Genomic DNA, 21,785 nt, shown 5'->3' with positions numbered 1-21,785 from the left:
AAAAGTGTTTCATAGTTATGTTCATATAGGTCCTGGGTTTGTCTTGGCAAACAGACTCCCAAATATTTTATAGTGTCTACGGTAACTTTGAATGTAATTTCTCTTTCTATCTCTTGCTGTTGGGCTTTGTCAGTAATGTATAGGAATGCTGAGGATTTATGTGGATTTATTTTACATCCTGCAATTTTGCTAAAGTTGTTTATTATTATTTCAAGTAGTTTTTTACTTGATTCTCTAGGATTCTCTAAATAAATCATCATATCATCTGCAAAAAGTGATAATTTAGTTTCTTCTTTTCCTATTCTAATTCCTTCAATTTCTTTTTCTTCTCTTATTGCTAAAGCTAACATTTCTAGTTCCAAATTGGATAATAGGGGTGATAATGGACATCCTTGTTTCACCCCTGATCTTATTGGGAATGCATCTAGCTTATCCCCATTACAAATAATGCTTGTTGATGGTTTTAGGTACATGCTCTTCATAATTTTAAGGAAGGTTCCATTTATTCCTATGCTTTCTAGTGTTTTTAATAGGAATGGGTGTTGTACTTTGTCAAAGGCTTTTTCTGCGTCTATTGAGATGATCATATGGTTTCTGCTAGTTTTGTTGTTGATATGGTCAATTATGCTAATAGCGTTCCTAATATTGAACCAGCCTTGCAATCCTGCAATAAATCCTACCTGGTCATAGTGCATTATTCTCGTGATGAGTTGCTGCAATCTTTTTACTAATATTTTATTTAAAATTTTTGCATCAATATTCATTAGAGAAATTGGTCTATAATTTTCTTTCTCTGTTTTGACTCTACCTGGTTTGGGTATTAGTACCATATTTGTGTCATAAAAAGAATTTGGTAGGACTCCTTCTTCACCTATTTTCACAAATAGTCTACAAAGTATAGGAATTAGTTGTTCTTTAAATGTTTGATAGAATTCACATGTAAAACCATCTGGCCCTGGAGATTTTTTCCTAGGGAGTTCATTGATGGCATGCTCAATTTCTTTTTCTGAGATGGGGTTATTTAGAAATTTTACTTCCTTTTCTGTTAACCTGGGCAGTTTATGTTTTTGTAGATATTCATCCATATCTCTAAGGTTGTCAAATTTATGGGCATACAATTGGGCAAAATAATTCCTAATTATTGTTTTGATTACCTCTTCATTACAGGTGACCTCACCCTTTTCATTTTTGATACTGGTAATTTGATTTTCTTCTTTTTTTTTAATCAAATTGGCCAAAGGTTTATCAATTTTATTGGTTTTTTCATAAAACCAGCTCTTTATTTATTAATTCAATAGTTTTCTTGGTTTCAATTTTATTAATCTCTCCTTTGATTTTCAGTATTTCTAATTTGGTATTTAATTGGGGGTTTTCAATTTGCTCTTTTTCTAGCTTTTTCAGCTGTATGCCCAGATCATTGATCTCCTTTTTCCTATTTTATTCATGTAAGCATTTAGGGATATAAAACTTCCCCTAAGAACTGCTTTTGCTGCATCCCATAAGTTTTGGTATGTTGTTTCATTATTGTCATTCTCTTGAATGAAGTTATTGTTTCTCTGAATTGTTCTTTGGCCCACTCATTCTTTAGAATTAGATTATTTAGTTTCCAATTAATTTTTAGCTTATTTTTCCATGGTTATTTGTTACAAATAATTCTTATTGCATCATGATCTGAAAAGTGTGCTGTGACTACTTCTGCCTTTCTGCACTGGATTGTGAGGTTTTTATGCCCTAGTACATGGTCAATTTTTGAGTATGTGCCATGTATATTCCTTTTTATCCCCATTCAGTTTTCTCCAGAGGTCTACCATACCTGCCTTTTCTAAAATTCTGTTTACCTCCTTAACTTTTTTCTTATTTATTTTGAGGTTAGATTTATCAAGTTCAGAAAGGGGGAGGTTGAGGTCTCCCAATATTATAGTTTTGCTGTCTATTTCTTCCTGTAACTCCCTTAACCTATCCTCTAAGAATTTGTATGCCTTACCACTTGGTGCATATATGTTAAGCAATGATATTGCTTCATTGTTTATGGGTGCCTTTTAGCAGGATATAATGTCCTTCCTTATCTCTTTTAATTAAATCTATCTTTACTTTTGCTTTGTCTGAGATTAGGATTGCTACACCTGCTTTTATTACTTTAGCTGAGGCACAATATATTTTACTCCAGCCTTTTACCTTTACCCTGTGTGTATCCCCCTGTTTCAAATGTGTTTCTTGTAAACAGCATATTGTAGGATTATGGTTTTTAATCCATTCTGCTATCCGCTTCTGTTTTATGAGAGTGTTCATCCCCTTCATGTTCAGAGTTATGACTTCTATCTGTGTCTTTTTCTCCATCCTATTTCCCCCTGTTTATGCTTTTATTTCTCCCTTTCCCCTTCTCCTCCTCAACAAAGTTTTGCTTTTGACCGCTGCCTTCCTCAGTTTACCCTCCCTCTTTATTCCCCTCCCTTATCTTACCGTTCCCCACTTGCTACTTCTCCCCTTCCTCTGAACGTCCCCCTCCCCCTCCTACTTCCTGTAGGACAAGTTAGATTTCTAAACTTATCGGGGTATGTTATTCCCTTCTTGAACCAGATCAGATGACAGTAAAGCTCAAATACTGCTCTTCTCCCTCCCTTCTTTCCCTCTACTATAATATATTTTTGTGCCACTTCATTTGATGTAATTTACCCTTTTCTACTACCTCCTTACCTCTTCTCTCATAGTCCTCCCTTTTTATCTCTTACTTATATATTTTATCTTTACATCAGTTAATTTATACAGGCATTGACCATCTATGTATATCCCTTTCAATTGTCATAATAGCTGTACCATTCTCGAGGCTGACATATATACGTATATATATAAAACATACATAATATGATATAATCCCACCTAAAGATGCAAACAACCTGCCCTTATTGGTTGATAAGGTTTGTGGGGTTTTTCCCCCGGTTACCTTTTTATGTCTCTCTTGAGTTTTGTATTTGGAGATCAAATTTTCCATTGAGTTCTGGCCTTTTCATCAGGAAGGTCTGGAATTCCCTTATTTCATTGAATGTCCATCTCCTTGCCTGAAAAATTATGCTTAGTTTTGCTGGGTAGTTGATCCTTGGTTGTAGTCCCAGCTCCTTTGCCCTTTGGAATATCATATTCCAATTTCTCTTGTCTTTTAATGTGGAAGCTGAGAGATCCTGCATGATCCTGACTGTAGTTCTACAATATGTGAATTTCTTCTTTTTGGCTGCTTGCAGTATTTTCTCCTTGAGTTTATAGTTCTGAAATTTGGCTATAATATTTCTTGGTGTTTTCAGTTTGGGATCTCTTTCAGGGGGTGATCGTTGGATTCTTTCAATGACTATTTTGCCCTCTGATTCTAGGACCTCTGGGCAGTTGTCTTTGATAATTTCTTGGAAGATACTGTCAAGGCTCCTTTTTTCATCGTGGATTTCCGGTAGACTAATAACTCTTAAATTGTCTCTCCTGGGTCTATTTTCCAGGTCAGTTGTTTTCCCAATCAGATATTTCACATTTTTTTCTATTTTTTCATTCTTAACGTTTTGCTTTACTACTTCTTGGTGCCTCGTAGATTCATTAGCTTCCACTTGCTCAACTCTAATTTTTAATGAGTTAGTGTTTTCATTTTGCTTTTGAGTCTCCTTTTCCAATTGGTTGATTTTACCTCTCAGGGTGTCATTTTCTCTATTTAGATTCTTAATCTCCATGGCCATTTTGCCAATCTTATTCTTTAGGGACTTTTCCATTTTTTCCATGTTTTCTTTTACCTCCCTATTTTGGTTTTTAAAATCCTCCTTTAGCTCTTCCAGCAATGCTTTTTGGGCTGGAGACCAGTTCACATTATCTTTTGAGGTATCTGATGTATCTACAGTATCATTGCTGTCCTCTTCCATATTGGTATTTTGATCCTGCCTGTCTCCATAAAAAGAATCTATTGTCCTCGGTTTTTTTGTGTTCTTCTTCATGTTTGTTGGTTTGCCTTTTCCTGGCTTTACAACAAATTTCTGCCTTTGGGGCTCAGGCTCTCTGTCCCAGCTTTCTTATTCTGGGGGTTGTGAGTCTAGAATTATACCCTTCAGTTTCCTGAGGTGTGGGGAGGGGTCTGGCTCCCTGACTTCTCACTCCTTATGGGTGTTCTCCAGCACTGTTGCTTTTCAGCAATGGTCTCAGCTGTTTGTTGTTTGAGCTGATCACTGGCACTTCCCCTGGGGGAGCAAGATTATGTCTGGGCTCCTGGTGTTGACCCCTGCCAACTCTGCCCCTCTGGGACTAATGAACTTCTACTATTTGACCACTGAAGCCCCTCTTCTTTCTCCTCTGTTCCAGCTTTTTTTTTTCCCCAAGGAATTCTCTAGGGGAGGGGGGGAGGGATTAGAGCCATTTACCTGGACATTATGTCTCCCGGAAGCGTTTCATTCCTTCGGGCTGCAAGCCTCAGCAGTAGGTGTTTTCACAGCAGGTGGGGTTGTGCTGCCACTCCTCGCTTCCACAGACTGCCATCCTGTGTTGGGTGGCCTGGGGATCTCCACCGGTTTCGGGCGCCCAGCTTTCTCCCAGCCTGTCTCCCACGTGGATTTCCCAGCCAGCCACTTCAGCTTTGGTCTGGAGCAGCTCCGCACGCCCCACAGTGAGCACTCTCCGAGCCTACAGATTCGTGCCTTCGGCCTTTCAGACTCTCCCGGCTCGGAAATCTGCCCCATGCAGACTGCTCGGGGTTTATGACTCTCTCAAATCTGCTCAAATTCACTTTTTTATAGGAATCTGACAGACCTTGTGAGAGAGCTCCGGTAAGATGCTGCCTTCATGTGGCCATCTTGGCTCCGCCCCCCCCAGTGAATTTTTTTTTTTTTTAACTAATATCAAACTGTTTTGAGAATTATCACGTCATAGTATAGTCTGAGACCTGGTACTACCAGGCCCCTGTTCCTTCCCAACTGTTTTCTCATTATTTCCTTTGAGATACCTTTTGTTCTTCTGGATAAACTTTATTATTTTTCTAGTTTTATAAAATAATTGTTAGGCCATTTGATTGTTATAGCACCAAAATAAGTTAATTTAATTAGTATTTTAATTTTTATTTTACTGCCTTGCATTAGTGATTAACATCACTCTATTTAGATTTACTTTTATCATATAAAGAATATCTTGTGATAATATTCATACAGTTTTTGTATGTATGGTGGTAGACTCCAAAGTATTATATATATTCTATAGTTACTTTAAATGGAATCTAACCCTTCTTTTATTTATATTATACAAAAAAATACTGATTTCAAAGAACTTATTTTATAACCTCTAATTTTGCTGAAATTAGTTTTAATTCATTTTTATTTGACTCTTTAGGAGTCTAACTACATCATCATATTATCTGCAAAAAGCAACAATTCTGAGCAGCTTCGGAGCCCAGAGATAGTAAGGGGGTTAAACAGCTAGTAAGAAAGAGATTACAGAAGCCCCTTTACTGGTTCTGGGTGCAGGTGGCACTGACTGGCAACCTATTATCCATACAAAGTTTTTTTACCTTTTTTTAAAACCATTAGGCCAATTCAGTTTTTTAAGGTGTTTTCCTTCAGTATTTTTTGTGCTTCTTTTACCATGCTATTAATTGTCTTTTCGTAATTTTTGCATCACTCTTCTTTTCCCAGTTTTTCCTCTATCACTAAGTTCTGCGTCTAAGTTCCATGGTGGAGAGAAGCACTAGCTCTTATGGCTGTAGGGGATCAGGGGACCTGGTTACAGTACCAGGGCCAAAAGAAACACCAGTACTTGCAGCTGCAATAGAGCATGGTCCTACCCTAGGTAAAGACCAAAGTGCAGACCAGAAAAGCAATGTCAACACCTCTCCCTGGATCACACCACCTTGGACACACCAAAAACTTGCAGACTCCCAAGATTAGCTCTGAAAATAGTAGCATGAAAAGGCTTTAAGCTTAGAACAGTGCCACCTTACCCCAAGGTAAGGACAGCCCAACTTTAATATAAAGTTCAAAATCAAGAAATAGGTTGGGAAAAATGAGCAAACAAGGAGAGCTACTGTGGTGGTAGAAAGAACAAGACAGAAACTTAGGAGAAAACAATGTGAAAACAGCTACATGCAAAGCTTCAAAAAAAAATGCTAATTGGACCCAACCTCAACAAGAAGTTCTGGAAAAGTTAAAGAAAAAGATAAGAGCGATAGAGGAAAAACTGGGAAAAGAAGAGTGGTGCAAAAATTACGAAAAGACAATTAATAGCATGGTAAAAGAAGCACAAAAAATACTGAAGGAAAACACCTTAAAAAACTGAATTGGCCTAATGGTTTTAAAAAAAGGTAAAAAATTCGCTGAAGAAAAGAACTCCTTAAAACGCAGAACTGGTCAAATTGAGAAAGAGGTACAAAAGTTTACTGACAAAAATAATTCCTTAAAAATTAGAATTGGGCAAATGGAAGCCAATGACTCCACAAGACATCAAGAAACAATAAAACAAAGTAAAAAAAAAAAAAGAAAAAGAAAAACTAGAAGAAAATGTGAAATATCTCATCAGAAAAACAACTGACCTGGAAAATAGATCAAGGAAAGATAATTTAAGAATCTTTGGACTACTTGAAAGCCATGATCAGAGAAAGTGCCTGGACTTCATATTTCAAGAATTATCAAGGAAAAGAGCCCAAATATCTTATACCAGAAAGTAAAATAGAAAAGAATCCACTGATCATCTCCTAACAGAAATCCCCAAATGAAAACTCTCAAGAATATTTTAGTAAAATTCTAGAGCTCCAGGCAAGGAGAAAATACTGCAAGCAGCCAGAATGAAACTGTTCAATTATGATGGAGATATTGTTAGGATCACACAAGATTTAGCAGCTTCCACCATAAGGAGTGGAGGTTTTGGAATCTGATATTCCAGAAGGCAAAGGAGCTAGGATTATAACCAAAAATCACCTATCCAGAAAAACTGAGCATAATCCTTCAGGAGGAAAAATGGGCATTTAATGAAATAGAGGACTTACAGCATTCCAGATGAAATGACCAGAGATGAATAGAAAATTTGTCATTCTAACACAAGACTCAAGAGAAGCATAAAAAGGTAAACACAAATGAGTAATCATAAGGGACTCAATAAAGATAAAGTATTTACAATCCTATATGAGAAGATGATACATGTAACTCCTAAGAACTTTATCATTATTAGGGCAATTAGGAGTCTACATAGACAGAGGGCATGAGTATGAGTCAATTACGTTGGGTTGATCTCAAAAAGGGTGGAGTGAGAAAGAGGGATGCACTGGGAGAAGAGGGAAGGGAAAGTAGAATGGGGAAATTTTTCTTATATGAAAGAGGGATGCAAGGAAGAGCTTTTATACTGGAGGAGAAAATGAGGGGCTGGCAGGCAACACTTGAACCTCACTCTCATAAGAATTGGCTCAAAGAGGAATGAATATATATACACACATATATATATATATACATATATATACATGCATGTATACACACATACATATACACACATATATATGCATATATATGCATATATATATGTATACACACACACACACACACACACACACATATATATATATATAAAAAACACCTAGTTGGGTATTGAACTCTATCTTACCCAATGAGAAAATAGGAGGGGAAGGGGTTAAGAGATATAGGAGGAGGGAAGGATTGATAGGGAAGGTGGATTAAGGGAGGCAGTGGTCAGAAGCTAAACAGACTTTTGAGGAGGGACAGGATAAAAAGAGAAGGATAAACAGAAGAAACTAGGATAGAGGGAAATACACAGTTACAATAGTAACTGTGAATGGGATAAGCTCACCCATAAAATGGAAGCAGACAGCAGAATGGATTAGAAATCAGAATCCAATAATATGCTGTCTACAAGAGACACACTTGAAACAGAAAGAGAGAGAGAGAGAGAGAGAAAGAGAGAAGGGAGAGGGAGGGGGAGAGAGAGAGAGAGAGAGAGAGAGAGAGAGAGAGAGTTAGTTGGTTAAAATAAAGGGCCAGAGCAGAATCTGTTATGCTTCAATTAGCTGAAGTAAAAATGGCAGAGGTGGCAATTACAACCTCAGGCAAAGCAAAAGAAAAAACAGACCTAATCAAAAGAGACAGGGAAACTGCATTTTGCTAAAAGGTACCATAGACAACGAAGTAATATTAAAAATTTTTACATCAAGTCTCACTGATAAAGGCTTCCTTTCTCAACTAGACAGAGAAATGAGTCAAATTTATAAAGATAAAGAGCCATTCCCCAATGAATAAATGGTCAAAGGATAGAAATAGGTTTTTTTTTCCCCCAGAAGAAATCAAACCTATCTATAGTTGTATGAAAAAAATGCTCTAAAACACTATTGACTAAAAAAATGCAAATTAAAACAACTCTGAGGTACCACCTCACACCTATCAAAAATAACAAATGCTGGAGGAGATAAAGGAAAATAAGTATACTAATAAACTATTGGTGGAGTCGTGTACTGGTCCAACCATTATGGAAAACAATTTGTAACTATGCCCAAAGGACTATAAATAAAATTGTGCATACTCTTTGAGCCAGCAATACCACTACTAGGTCTCTAACTCCAAGAAATCAAAGGAAAAGGGAAAAGGACCAACTTGAAAAAAAAAATAGTAGCTCTTTCTGTGGTGGCAAAGAATAAAAATTTTGAGGGGATACTCATCAGTTGGAGAAAGGCTGCACAAGTTGTAGCATATGATTGTGATGGAATAATGCTGTGCTATAAGAAATGACAAGAGGAAGTGGTTTCAAGGGAAAAAAAGGCAATATCTCTAGGAAATGACACAAAGTGAAGTGAGAAGAACTGGGAGATCATTGTACACGGTAACAGGAATATTGTAATGATGATCAACTGTGAAAGGCTTGGCTACTCTGAGCAACATAACGATCCAAGACAATGCCAAAGAACTCAGGATGAAAAAATACTATCCACGTCCAGAGAGAGAAATGATGAACTTTGAACTCTTCACTGTTATAAGGGTAATTCTTTTTCTTACCTAATTAACTCGCTATACCATTGACCACCAGTGGCTCTTCTAAACCTTTTCATCCCTCCCCAAACTTTCCAAAGTTTCCCCTCCCTCATCCTCTTAGCTGAACTTAGACTCATGTTTTAACAAAAGAAAAACAAAACTGAAACCATTCACCAAAAGTTCCCTTTTCTCTCCAACTCCTCATCTCATATCACTGAGACAACTTCTGCTATTTCCTCCTTCACCTGTCTCACAAATGAGATGGGGCTTCCCCTCACCATGGCAAGCCACTCTACATGCAACTGATCCCAGTACATCCTGTCTCCTCCAGCAAGACTGCCCCTGTCTATCACCCCTACTTGCTCACTTATCTGCAATCTCTCCCCATCTACTGGCTGCTTCCCTACTGCCTACAAACACGCTCATACCTCTCCCACCCTCAAAAACCATCAAGTGACCCATCCATTCCTGTTGTCCCATATCTCTCCTCCTCCATTTTGTGGTTAAACTCCTTGAGAAGGCCATCTACTTCCTTTCCTCTTATTCTTCTTTTAACTCTCTACAGTCTGGCTTCTGACCTCATCATTCAACCAAAACTGCTGCTGTCAAAATTACTAATAATTTCTTAATGTCCAGATCTAATGGTCTTTTCACCATCCCCATTCTTCATGACCTTTCTGCAGCCTCTGACAACGTCAATCACCCTCTTCTCTCCAGGTTTTCATGACATTGCTCTATTCTCCTGCCTTTCTGACCAGTCCTTCTGAGTCACTTTTACTGGATCTTCCTCCAGGTCTGTGGGCATCTCTGTGGGATCTGTCCTGGGACCTCTTCTCTTCTCTCTCTATACTATTTGACCTAGTGAAATCAGCTCCCATGGATTCAATTATCATCTCTATGTAAATGATTCTCAAATCTACTATCTAGCCCTAACCTTTCCTCTGACCCCGTGTCCCATTTCCAACTGACTATTGAATATCTTAAATTCAATGTCTTATACATGTCATAAACTCAACACGTCCAAAACTGAGCTCATCTCTCCTGGCCTCAAGTCTCTGTCCACTCTCTTCAAGTTGTCAAAGTGATCTTAAAGCAGAGGTCTGATGGCTTCCTATTACTTTCAGGATTAAATATAAAATCCTCTGTTCAGATTTAAAGCCCTTCACAGAACACTTCCTCCCTTTTCAGTTTTCTCCTATTTTACTCCCCAGAGAACTCTTACCATCTAGCTACACTAGCCTTCTGGCTGTTCCCCACGCATAACAATCCATATCTTTTTGCTGACTGTCCCCCAAACCTAGAATGCCCTTTCTCCTCTCCTCTACCTCCTGGATTCCTTTCAGTCTCAGCTTAAGTGTTAACTTCTGGAGGAGGCTACCCACATTCTCACCTCAAGTTCTTTCCCTTTGAGATTATCTTCTATTTTCACTTTATCTAGCTTAAATATACTTTTTTTTTACACACTGTCTTCCCCATTGGAACATTAGGACCATGAGGGGAGAGATTGCTTTCACCTTTTTTTTTTTCATATCCCCACTGCTTGGCACAGCATATTTAATAAATACTTGCTGATTGATTTAATCCAAAAAACATTTTTGGTAAGCACTGATTAGAAGCCTGGCATTGTTTGGGGCTCCAGAGATAGAAAGAAAAAACCAGAGTCAAGCAGTTTACGTTGTGAGATGTTCAATGTACACAATTAAGTACAAGATAATATGAGATGAGGAAAAGTGCGTGGAAATAATAGCAGTAGAGAATTCCTCCTCCCCCACAAAGAAGACTTTTATAAAAAGTCCTAATAAGAAGTTCCTAATAAGAACTGGTCAAAAGTTGATCAGGTTTCCTGGGGCAGAAATGAGATGCCCCTCACCAAGGTTGGAGTACAGGAGTTGTGATTAGGTAACATATTTCCTAAGCACTAACTAGGTACCGAGTACTATGCCAAGCAAACTTTGGCTAACCACTTATCATATATGTGATTAAAAAAAAAAAGGTATTACTTTTCAGGTAAGGGCTACATCTAATGGTCAACGAGGTCCCTTTCCAGTCAAAATTCTTTGAGGTAACTTGGAGGTAAGTGTCAGTAGCATAGTAGGAGTGGTCAGTTTCCCCAAACACTCATGTGGGTCTCTGTCTAAAGATTACAATCTCTTTCCCCCCACCCACCCCATCATCTGAATTCATCCAATATCCAGACCTTAATTCTCAAGGACATCGCAATCCTAAATAAGTTACTTTATATCTGGTTTTCTCCTTACATATCCAATTCCAAGCTGCTATGGTCATGCTTTCCGATGCTTGCTATTTCTTCTTCACCAAGCAGATGCCTTCCTTATTTACTGCCTGGAATCAGATCACTTCCTTTCTTCTGAAAGATGAAATTCTCAGTGAGAAAATTCAATTTTTTTTTAACTTCTCTGCTTTTAGGAGAAGACATCTAGCAGAAATCTGAAGTGTTCAAGCCTGCCATCACACCTATACCCCTTTCCTGTACTCATCCATCCCGGATCATTGCCTCTCCTTTGATCTACACCCAAATGTTCTCTCTCCATAGTTGTCTGCCCTTAACCACCTTATTCTTGTGGATTTCTACACAGGTGGGTTTTTATGCTACCTTGCACTCCTGCCCTCCCATCTCATCTTTACTTTCTGGACAGAGTGTTCCTTTTTATCATTATGCCTGTCCCAAGTTACATCCCACTAACTCTCATGGATACCAATGAAATCACAATGCCTCTAGATAATAAGATCTCTGGTAATTATTACCCATGTTGGTGTACAGACATCAAAGCCTGAGTATGTTTTCTGTCCCTTTTATCATTGTTTTCGGTGAATTACTGAGCACTTCCAGCGCTAGTCTCCTTGGATTATAACTAAGGCTTCATGAGGTCAGCATCCGCAGATCCTTTTTTCCCCTCCCCCTCCCCCCCCTCCAGGACAGAGCTGACAATTACAGCTAATAATATATTGATTCTAGTCCACTTCAGATATATACACCTTCCCCAGCCAAGAAATCATTATTTCAGCATCCTAAGTCATGTTGCAAAGTCATTTGATAAGCCTTTATTTCATTGATTGACAGGTACTATGCAGTAGGGACACAAAGACAGACAGAAACAGCTCCTGCCCTCTACAAACACATTCTAATGGGGGAGACAACATGCAAAAAACTGTACATATAAAATATATGCAATCTAAGTGGTTGCCAATCTCACAAGGAAAGCAGTAGCAGCAGGAGGATCCAGGAAAAGCGCTCTGGCAAGAAGTGGGCTTTGAACCAAGCCAGAAGATAAAGGTGAGAAAGAGTAGCATTCTAGGCAGAAGGATGTCACACAGGTGGGAAGACACAGTATAGTAATGGCCAAGGTCAGGATCACTGGACAGTACAATGCAGAGCGGAGTAAAATGTAAGAAGACTGGAAAGGAAAAAAAAAGGCCAAATTTTGAAGGGCTTTAAGTGATACAAGAGATTATATTTATAGAGTTAACAGAAAGCTCCTATTGATTGAAAAAGGAGTAGGGTAGGGGGAGGGGGAGTAGAGGAGGATGTGGTCAGACTAGCACTTTAGGAAAATCATTCTGACAGCTCAGTGAAAGATGGAGTAGGGAAGAGATCTGAAACAGGAAGACCAACCAAAAGGCTATTATTGAAATAGTACAGGCATGAGGTGATGAAGGCCTGCACCAGGGTGACAGCTGTGAATGGAGAGGAGGGAACTGTATGAAATATGCTGTGAAGGTAGAAAACGGATGTCCACTGTCCTAAGTGATGTACCCAGTCACTAAAGGCACAGATATACAAGACTGGAGAGAATTCCATTCTCCTGATCACAAGACCAGTGGGGCTTTTTTTTTTCCAATTAAGACTAATGAGAAATATTATTTCTATTATACACATTTAACCCTCTTCTATCATCATGTGGATTCAGTTCCAGAGTAGTGAAATCAAGGCACATACTTAGGTACATATAGTAGTGCAGATTGCGGCCAGCCTATGATCAGAGAAATTTACATAAATGCTTTAATAAATGAAGCTGAGCTACCACAGAGCTCTCATTAAAATGGCAAATCAAAATATATTGTCTATTTTTTCAATTAAAACCTAAGGTTGGAAAGCCCTGCAGTAGATTTCCCAACAAAGTATGTTAATACTTAGACCTTGACCACTCCCACTGGTAGCTATGTAAATGCCTGAAGTTTCAAATTAACATTATGATAGCAGCAGAAACATCTGAAAATGTCTACCATTATCCATTTCTGAGGGGTAGAGAAAATAGTTAAGAGAGAGGTCATAATAAGCAGCGAAAAAAGGGGATCAATAAAGCATTTTTTAAAGGTATGCAGTAGGAGATTCAGAAGGAAATGAAAAAGCAAGGCAGCTTTGGATTGAACATGCTAAATTACAGAGTTGGTTTTTTTTAAGTAATGCATAATGGAGTTCTCAAGTTCCATGTGCAATGCAATTTTTGTTTTCAGTTCCTTTTATGTGGAAATGTTCAGTTGTTGATATTTGTCAAGATAAGAATAAAAAAATATTTTACAAAACTAGGCAAATTTTAAAAGCAAGTAAACAGAGATAGTCAAAGGAACATAGGTCAAAAGAAATTACTGAAAGTGAAAAAACGCAATCACAACAAAGTGTCTAAATTTTCCATTTTTATTCAAAGTTGGTACAGAAGTGCTAACATGTCTGTAAAATAATTACTATACATCAGGTACAGGACAAAATACCACAGAAAGGAATGTTCTCTGCAAGAAATGTAGCTTCAGGTATCCAAATACTTTTGAAGGCTAATGTAGCTGGCAAAATCACACACACAAAGTACACAAAAAACATCATATTTTACACCAAGTCAGTAATGGAAACTGCCATTTCTTGAGCAGATTAATTTTAGTTTTTATAACACTTTTGAAAACACATCAAACTGGTATTACACAATATGTCTATAACTTTTAAAATCATATTTAATATACATTAGGTTAGAATAGTGAAATTAGATTAGTCATGACCAGTTAATTTTAAATCTATTCTTCCACTAAACCCCTTTCAATATTGGAATTAACCTGATTTACAAAATTCTACCGGGCATTAAACTAAATTGTACAATGAGCTGAAACCAAATAAGCCCACTTTACTTTTCAAGAATTGGGGGGAAGGAAGAATCAATGAAAGGAAAACTGACCAACAATAAAAAACATAAAATTAATTTTTCCACAAGTTCATTTACAATGATTTTTGGTCTTCGGTGCACATGGCCAACAAATTAAAACAATACATATACATAAGTACATGGCCCCAGTGTATTAAATGGTCTCTCATAGAAAAGCTGCACAAGATAGCGGAATGGGCCAAGATGAAGAATGTGTCATTTATTACAGACATCTTTTAAAAATGCATTAATACTTACATATCAAAGTTACTAGATAAAAGCAGCAGTACTCTGCTGACATTTGGCTTAAAAGTAAAGGAATGAATGAAGAGATTTCACAGGATATTAGAAAAAGAATTTATTTCTTCTTGAAGAAGACTACTAACATTTTGCACAGCAACTATTTTTGATATCCACCTTATTAAAAAATAAAATTATTGAGACGCATAGCACATTTATATAGAATTGCCATATATGATAGTCAGCACTGATCTAAACAGTGGGGATTCCAAAAGTAAGAATGGTTTCCTCTGCCCTTTTTCTAACTTTTGTTGACTAAGAAACTGAAATGGTCTAAGAAACACACACCACCAAAAATGTAGCATATGTCCATCATTAAAACTGTAAAGAGTACTCACATTTTAAAAGAACTTTCAAAACATTTCTTTAAATTATGACATATAACCATTTTCATTTCAAAACAATAATAAAGGGTACAGCAGGCATACTGTATTAACTATAATTATTTTTTTTGCTTCATCATACACTGCCAAAGTCAAGCCCTTTCCTTACTTAAACTTCTGAGAACATTCACAAGGTACTATCTTCCTCTGTATCCTTGATCTCTGTCCTTAAGGATTCTCTCTCCTTTACTGAAATAATTCCCACCTTTTAAGATCACACCTAGTTTTTCTACTCTGTGGTGCATACCTTCCCTAAGTCTTAAAGGGAACAGTTCAAAAATGCGGCATTTATATGGGTCCCTAATATCAGTTGTCTTGGGAAGTATTATCAAGAATTTTCCACAGCTCCTCCCTCATGGAAATTATATGTATGTGTACATACATATATATGTCTCACATAAATTCATTCCCCCCACACAATTCTGAATGGATACTGGTTTGAAGGGGTAATAATCAAATAGAATGCAAATTCTTTTAGCTATTATTCACTGCATCATAGGTCAAGATAATAGGCTGAGAAGAATGCACCTGTATAAATTTAAGATGGTACAATTCAACTACTCTGAGAAGATGAAAGGCAAAGAGACAACCATTTAAGTTTCAAACCTGCTGTTCACTATCTTGATCTGATTCAGGTTAGTTTAGGTCCCCCATTAAGGAAAAAAAAAAAAGGTAACCCAGGTCTCTCAAACAGAAGTGCATGTAGGAATTAACTATATAAAGTATTCAGACTATTAAAATGTGAATCATATATATATATATATCTTTAAATCTAAGAACTATTTGTGGAATTGCTTGTAAAGGGCAATGTTTTCCAAAGTAACTTTACAATTAAGACAGACTTGGCAGCCTAAAAAAGAGTGTTAATATACCACCAGTCCAGAAATAAGGAGTTCCAATTTTAGTTCCCTGCCCTAAGGGGCTGTGGGAAAAAAAGTCCAGGGAAGCTACAAATCACCAGACCCCACTTCCTACACTAACAGCGAATATATCCGCAGTAGGTTTTGCTAATTGTATATTCTTAACAGTTGGGCTTCCCCTGTTCCCTCTATCACATACGAATAGACACAGAATAACATAGAGGATTTATAATGATTTAGGATCCCTGATGAAATGAGTAGATAACCTATTATTTGGAATTTCCAATATCAGGTTCTCCATCTTTAGGTATAACAAAATGGAAATGTTTTTGGTGGGGTTTAAAGTTGAAATTGGGGCAATGCTGGAAATAAATCATTTATGTTGTGCTTTGTGTATATGTGTGTGTGTGTGTGTGTGTGTGTGTGTGTGTGTGTGTGTATACACATATTTTATATACACATAAAAAGGATAAATCCTGGGCTTTCAATGCACTTGTAGCTCCCCGCCATAGAGAATAAAAAATGTTCTTTTCACACAAAGATTTCAGCAAACATCGCATCATAAAGTTATACTAGGCGAACATAAAAGCAAAAACTAAAAAAGCCTTACAGTAACAAAAAATAAAAAAGCTGTACAGATCATGCTCTAGATAAATGAATACATAAATTTTTGTAAGGTTGCAAAAAAATAAAAAAATAAAAAACTCCTCCCCCCATACACACATGAACACTAAAATAAATATAATTTTAAGCTAAAAAACATATCACATTATGGATTCTTTTAGTCTAATAATGGCTATACAGTGAGCTTATGTATATATTGATTTATTCTTCTTAGTTATATTAAACTATAAAAGAAAAACTGTAAGAATTAGTATTTATACTACTATAGTTAAAAGACCCAGAAAAGTCAGGACTGACCACTTGAAGGCACTATGTTAAGTACAGATAATCTTAATTTTAAAAGCCTCACCACAAGTAACCCAGGAGATGCTGTGTTTCCCTGTATGATGAGGAAGTCAAACAAATTTTGATTTCCACATTACTGGAAAAAATGTAATCTTCTTACCACTAAAATACATGGAGCTATTTTCCTGAGGCATTACTACTAAATCCTCAACCTAGACCAGTATTTATAATAGAACAACTTATTTCTGAAACATGCTAATTAATTATATCTCTAGATGATGATTAAAAATTATCCAGATTGCCTGCCTAAAAGTAAAAGAAAATACAGAATATAGTAATGCCTCATTGACCCAGAACTAGTAGTTAAGTGGGGTATGCCAAAAGTGAGTATCAGAACTGCTATTAAGTGCCAAGTTTTATTTTTAAACATTTTATGGAAGTAATCCTACCATGTATTAGAAATATCCCTATCATTTTAACAGTTACAATACAATAATCTTAATAACTGTGTGTGATCTATATGACCATCAATCATTCTACTGTGATGCCATATGCCTGCGGGGGGGGGGGGGGGATGCCCTACAGCTGTGTAGATGTCCTGTACTAAGTAGTCCCTAATGATTATGCAGCATTTACCTTGCATATTCTCCCTTACTATGTATTAGGTTACACGTTTTCAAAAGGCTTATTGCTATCATTGTGCCTGCTTTTTATTTTTACAGCCCCCCAAAATTCATACAATCAAGATTCTTGGTAATGTAAGGATAATGGTTTAAGTCAATATGCTCGATGTAAGGGCTTCTTCTATGTAATAAAGTGCATGGGTATTTTTGTCATTCATTCGTTTAAAAACACACGAATTTACTAAGCACCTATTGTTAACAAGGCACTGTGCTAAGTGCTAAAACGGCAGAGATAAATAAGTAGGCACAGTCCCTGTCCTCAAGGGGCTACCAGGTCTTTACAAGGGATATTTCAAATACTCAGGTTTTTTTTTTCTATTTGAAAGCCTTTTAGAGTCATGGCTGTGTCCCATCTGTTGCAATGCTAAAAGTCTAACTATTGGCTATGTGGGGTAGTACTCTATTTGACATGAACATAATCTGAAAATCTCAAAGTGCTTAAAAATAACATAAATTTCATTTATCCTCACAGCATCTTGATTAGGTACATCAGTAGTTTAAGCCTTATTCCCATTATTTGGGGAGAAGAATTAAAAGAAACGTAGAAGAAAAGGAGACAGTAGCAGCATTTGGGTACTGTATTTAAGTCTGAGCCTCCTGCTAAGCTCCCACACAAAGGCAATGATACCTTGATTAAAATTGCCAAATTTTCCTGCTTGCCACAAAGGTAGCTGGGTAGTATATTACTACTGCATGAGTTCTTAACTGAGGTCTGTGGGTAGACTTCAGGATGCAAGGGAAAAATTACATCTTTATTTTCACTAACTTCTAACTGAAAGTTAGCATTTCTTCCATTACGGTTTTTAAATTAAACCTTTTTAGGAGCCTAGCAGCTTCAGAGGGTCCATGACACAAAAAAAGGTTAAGAATCTCTGCTTTAGAGAACTCTTTTTAAAAAAGGAAAGGGCCTTTGCAGGTCTTATGATCCAAGAAGTCAAGGATTATTCCCTTCTGTATTTGGTTAAATCTCATGCCTACCAACAACACTCCAACTGGGAAATGAAAATTCACTTCATCAAACATCTTATCTATCATCCCATATCAGCCATCAGCTGCTCTTCTCTAAGATGTAATTTTTTAAAAGTACCTATAAATTCTATTTCGGTAGCACAGCATTATTGTCTTACTGTATTAAGCTATTGCCATTATATGGAATTAACATGAACCCTTAACTGTAGCTTCCATAAATTTTGTTTTTTTTTTTAAACAGAACAAAACATCAGGGAATTAAGTAATATTGGTGATTAAGGAAGGGTTCACATTATTAGCTAAGAAGAATACTGAATGAAGCTGGGGAATAACTCTCATTTTCCAATGAAAAACAGCAGGAGTTTAAATTAAACTGTTTAATATATTATTCTTGACGATTTTATATAACTGAACTTGGTGAGTCTTCTTTGGGAAAAAACCTGCAATGGCAGAGTAAAGCAGGATGCTCATTTGATGACAAGTAGTTTGAAATTACTTCAAGCTAAAACAATGACCAATTAAAATATGAAAAAGAAAAGAAGAAAAGTAGGGGATGGAAGGAAAATGAAGTCAGAAAAAGAAAAGAGAGGAGTCACATCTCTGTAGACACTATTATGCCTAAAATTCATTCTGTATAATCTCAGTATTAACCAGACATCTTGCCAAACAAATGTTAAAATCCTTGGAAGCAAAAATTGAAACATTGTCATTACTAAATTATGACCAATAAAGATCAACTGCTGTCATCACTTCAATTATAAAGGTTAACAGTCTGTCTGTCACAAAAATTGAAGGTCAACCCAGGCTTCCTTAATATGGTTACATGTCTACATCTACCACATTCACTTTTTTCCAATCTGTGTTGGGAAGTCTTCATTTCCATTTATATCACTTAAATTTACTGCTTTGCTCATGTTTATATCATCCAAGTAAAACACAGAATCCCCAGTTATTTGCCTAGTTCATTTTTCCAAATGAATGGTTGCAAGAGTTTATGAGCTTTAGTAATCTCTGAGGTACTAGAAAATATTTTTGCTCCAGTGTGTCCATAGTCCCTATGAAAAGGTACATAAAAGTACCTTAAGCCTTATACCTCAGGGTAACTACCTTCAGTTTTCCTATCCTGTACCTGATAACTGGGTACAGAGGCAAGGTTTTAGAGGTGAACTAGCCTTGGTCTAGCTAGTAGGGGAGAGGAAAATATTGTAAAAGCTGCCAATAGACCCCAAAATGGAAAGGATCATGCTTGTCTGTAAGTAGCCATGCACACAGCTGGACCACAGAGACACTGGTAGAAAAAATGAGCTGCAAATATCTGCTGATTCTCGGTAAAATAGTTATAAGTAGTATGGCATAACAGAAAAGAAAACCTCACTGGAATGGCTCTAGCTTGTAAGGACACATCATTAAATCTGTCCCAGCCTCAACTACTTCAATTGAAGAATAATGAAACAAGTAGAAATGTAAGCTAGATCATCGCAAACATCCATTCCAGTTCTAAAAAATTACATTCTAAGAGTGCTCTATGAAAACCGTGGGAACACCCCTAGCTACTACAACCATGGGCCACCTTGACAGACTGTGTTGCAACAATCCCTTTCATTGGGAAAACCACAGACTCTTTGCAACAGAGAGATATATCATGATAGCCAAATTTGAAGAGGGGTTTTGGCTACAAAATGGAATGACCAAAGGATGCAAAAAACTGTTGGCATTGCCAACAAGAGACCTTCAGAACCCGAATTTCTCCTATCTGAAGTAGGAGACTGATGAGATGCCTGGAAGGGAAAGGGCTGAGGTAGTCACTCCAGGGTACAGGGTTACGAGCCCTGCCCATTTGGGAGTAAGGACACCTACGGAGACAAACACCTAACAACATCCAAATAACTTGGACCATGGGACAGCTAATAGAATTGTTTCCATCTTCGCAAAACAAATTCATTCATTTCCCTCATTTTGGTTCTTAGTAGTTTTGATCACTGTTACTGTAAACCAAATATAAACTGTAACCTAAAATAACAAACAATAATGTGCACTCTAGTGTCTATAAAGAGATGCTATTTGGCTTTATCGCTAAAAGTATTTTATTAAAAATAGTCCACACCTCTTTCCAAGTAATTCTGTAGAATATGTTAAGAAATTTTTGTCTGAAAATCATAAATAACTATGAAACTGAAGGTTATTATTTCTGGCTGAAAAATAGTCATGGTGATAATCAGGGTTTTCAATTTAAACTAACAGATACTTTTGAGTTGATCACAAATTTGATAGCTTTCCTGATTCATAAACATTAGCCCAGGTTTAAGATATATATATATATATATATGTATGTATACACACACAGATGCTATTATTTGTATAATAATCAATTCAGACAACTAGAGGGAGATGAGAGAACCAATGGTTCTAAATTTCATTCTTAACAAAAAAAAAAAAAATAAAAATCTGTTTTAAAAAATTGCTTCTAAATCAATGGGGTAAAATGACACCAAATAGCATGCAAGTCGGCATACAGATGATTCACACTGCAATATAATAAAGCTAGCAAAGAAAATTAAATTGGGACAAATCTTACATCACAACATTTCTTAAGTTATCAAAAAACTCCTAACTTTTTAATCATACCTTTCAAAACAGAGAATTCCATCTTTAGAAAAGTATATCTTAATGGGCAAAACACAAGTTGGGAGACCTGGCCAACTTGGTATCTTGGATAAATAAGGCTGACCCCTTCTCATTTATCCCAAGAGTATAAACATGTAGAATGAATTCAATAATGTTCACAAGGCACTCCATAAAGACATGCTATTAATACAAGGAATTATTATAAACCACAGACATCCTCTACAAAGTCCCTATGGGGATGGGAAGACATTTTGCTACCAGATAACTGTTAAAATTAATGATGGTTGGATCAATCAGTAGTAGTCCAACATAGTAAGATTAGTCTAGAGACAAAAATCTTTTAATGGTTAGTAGATGACTGAAAGCCAGAAGTTGTAAGAATCTTGGGAACATTTAAGTTATATGGTTTTGATAAAAATCCAAAGGGAGTAGAAGTGTTCCACTCCTTTTTTTTTTTTAATTTTTGCAAAGATGTGATGACTGAAGACCAATAGAGCTATACAGGATTCAGTAGGAGAGAGTAACTATGGATTTGCTCTATGTGCTTTTATGCCACCCTCAACCAAGGAAGCCAGCTTGTGACCTCCCTACTAATGGGCGTAGGACATGGAACTCTGATCTCAATTACAGGAGCTAGACAGGAGACAGGCCATGCCAACCAGCTTCTCCAAGGAGAGCATCTCCAATACCAGAAGAGGGTTCTCCTCACAGCATGCCATCACAGGAATAAAGTTCTCCATCCTCTTCAGAGATGACAGTCAACCAACTGGTCAGCAGGACTTAGGCTCTGAGTTGTCTCAGTAATAGTGCTCATTTGGAAACTGTACCATTCATGTTCTCTCACCCTTTTCCCTTAAGGGAAAGGCATGGTGACAACTTGCAAGGGCCCAGTACTTTATACGGAAGGAAAGAGGAAAATAAAGAAAAGAAA

The 21,785-nt window shown here is 36.8% G+C and overlaps 1 protein-coding gene across 1 annotated transcript in view; it reads right to left on the bottom strand.

The window, feature by feature from the left end:
• MRPS6 (mitochondrial ribosomal protein S6) overlaps positions 1 to 21,785 on the bottom strand; it is an 88,529-nt gene that overhangs the window by 40,478 nt on the left and 26,266 nt on the right. The gene's annotated exons all lie outside the window — the stretch shown is intronic.

The sequence above is a fragment of the Trichosurus vulpecula genome, chromosome 2 (assembly GCF_011100635.1).
Source record: "Trichosurus vulpecula isolate mTriVul1 chromosome 2, mTriVul1.pri, whole genome shotgun sequence".
NCBI lineage: Eukaryota > Metazoa > Chordata > Mammalia > Diprotodontia > Phalangeridae > Trichosurus > Trichosurus vulpecula.
Note: the sequence above shows the minus strand (reverse complement) of the source record. Positions and strands in the feature narration are given on the sequence as shown.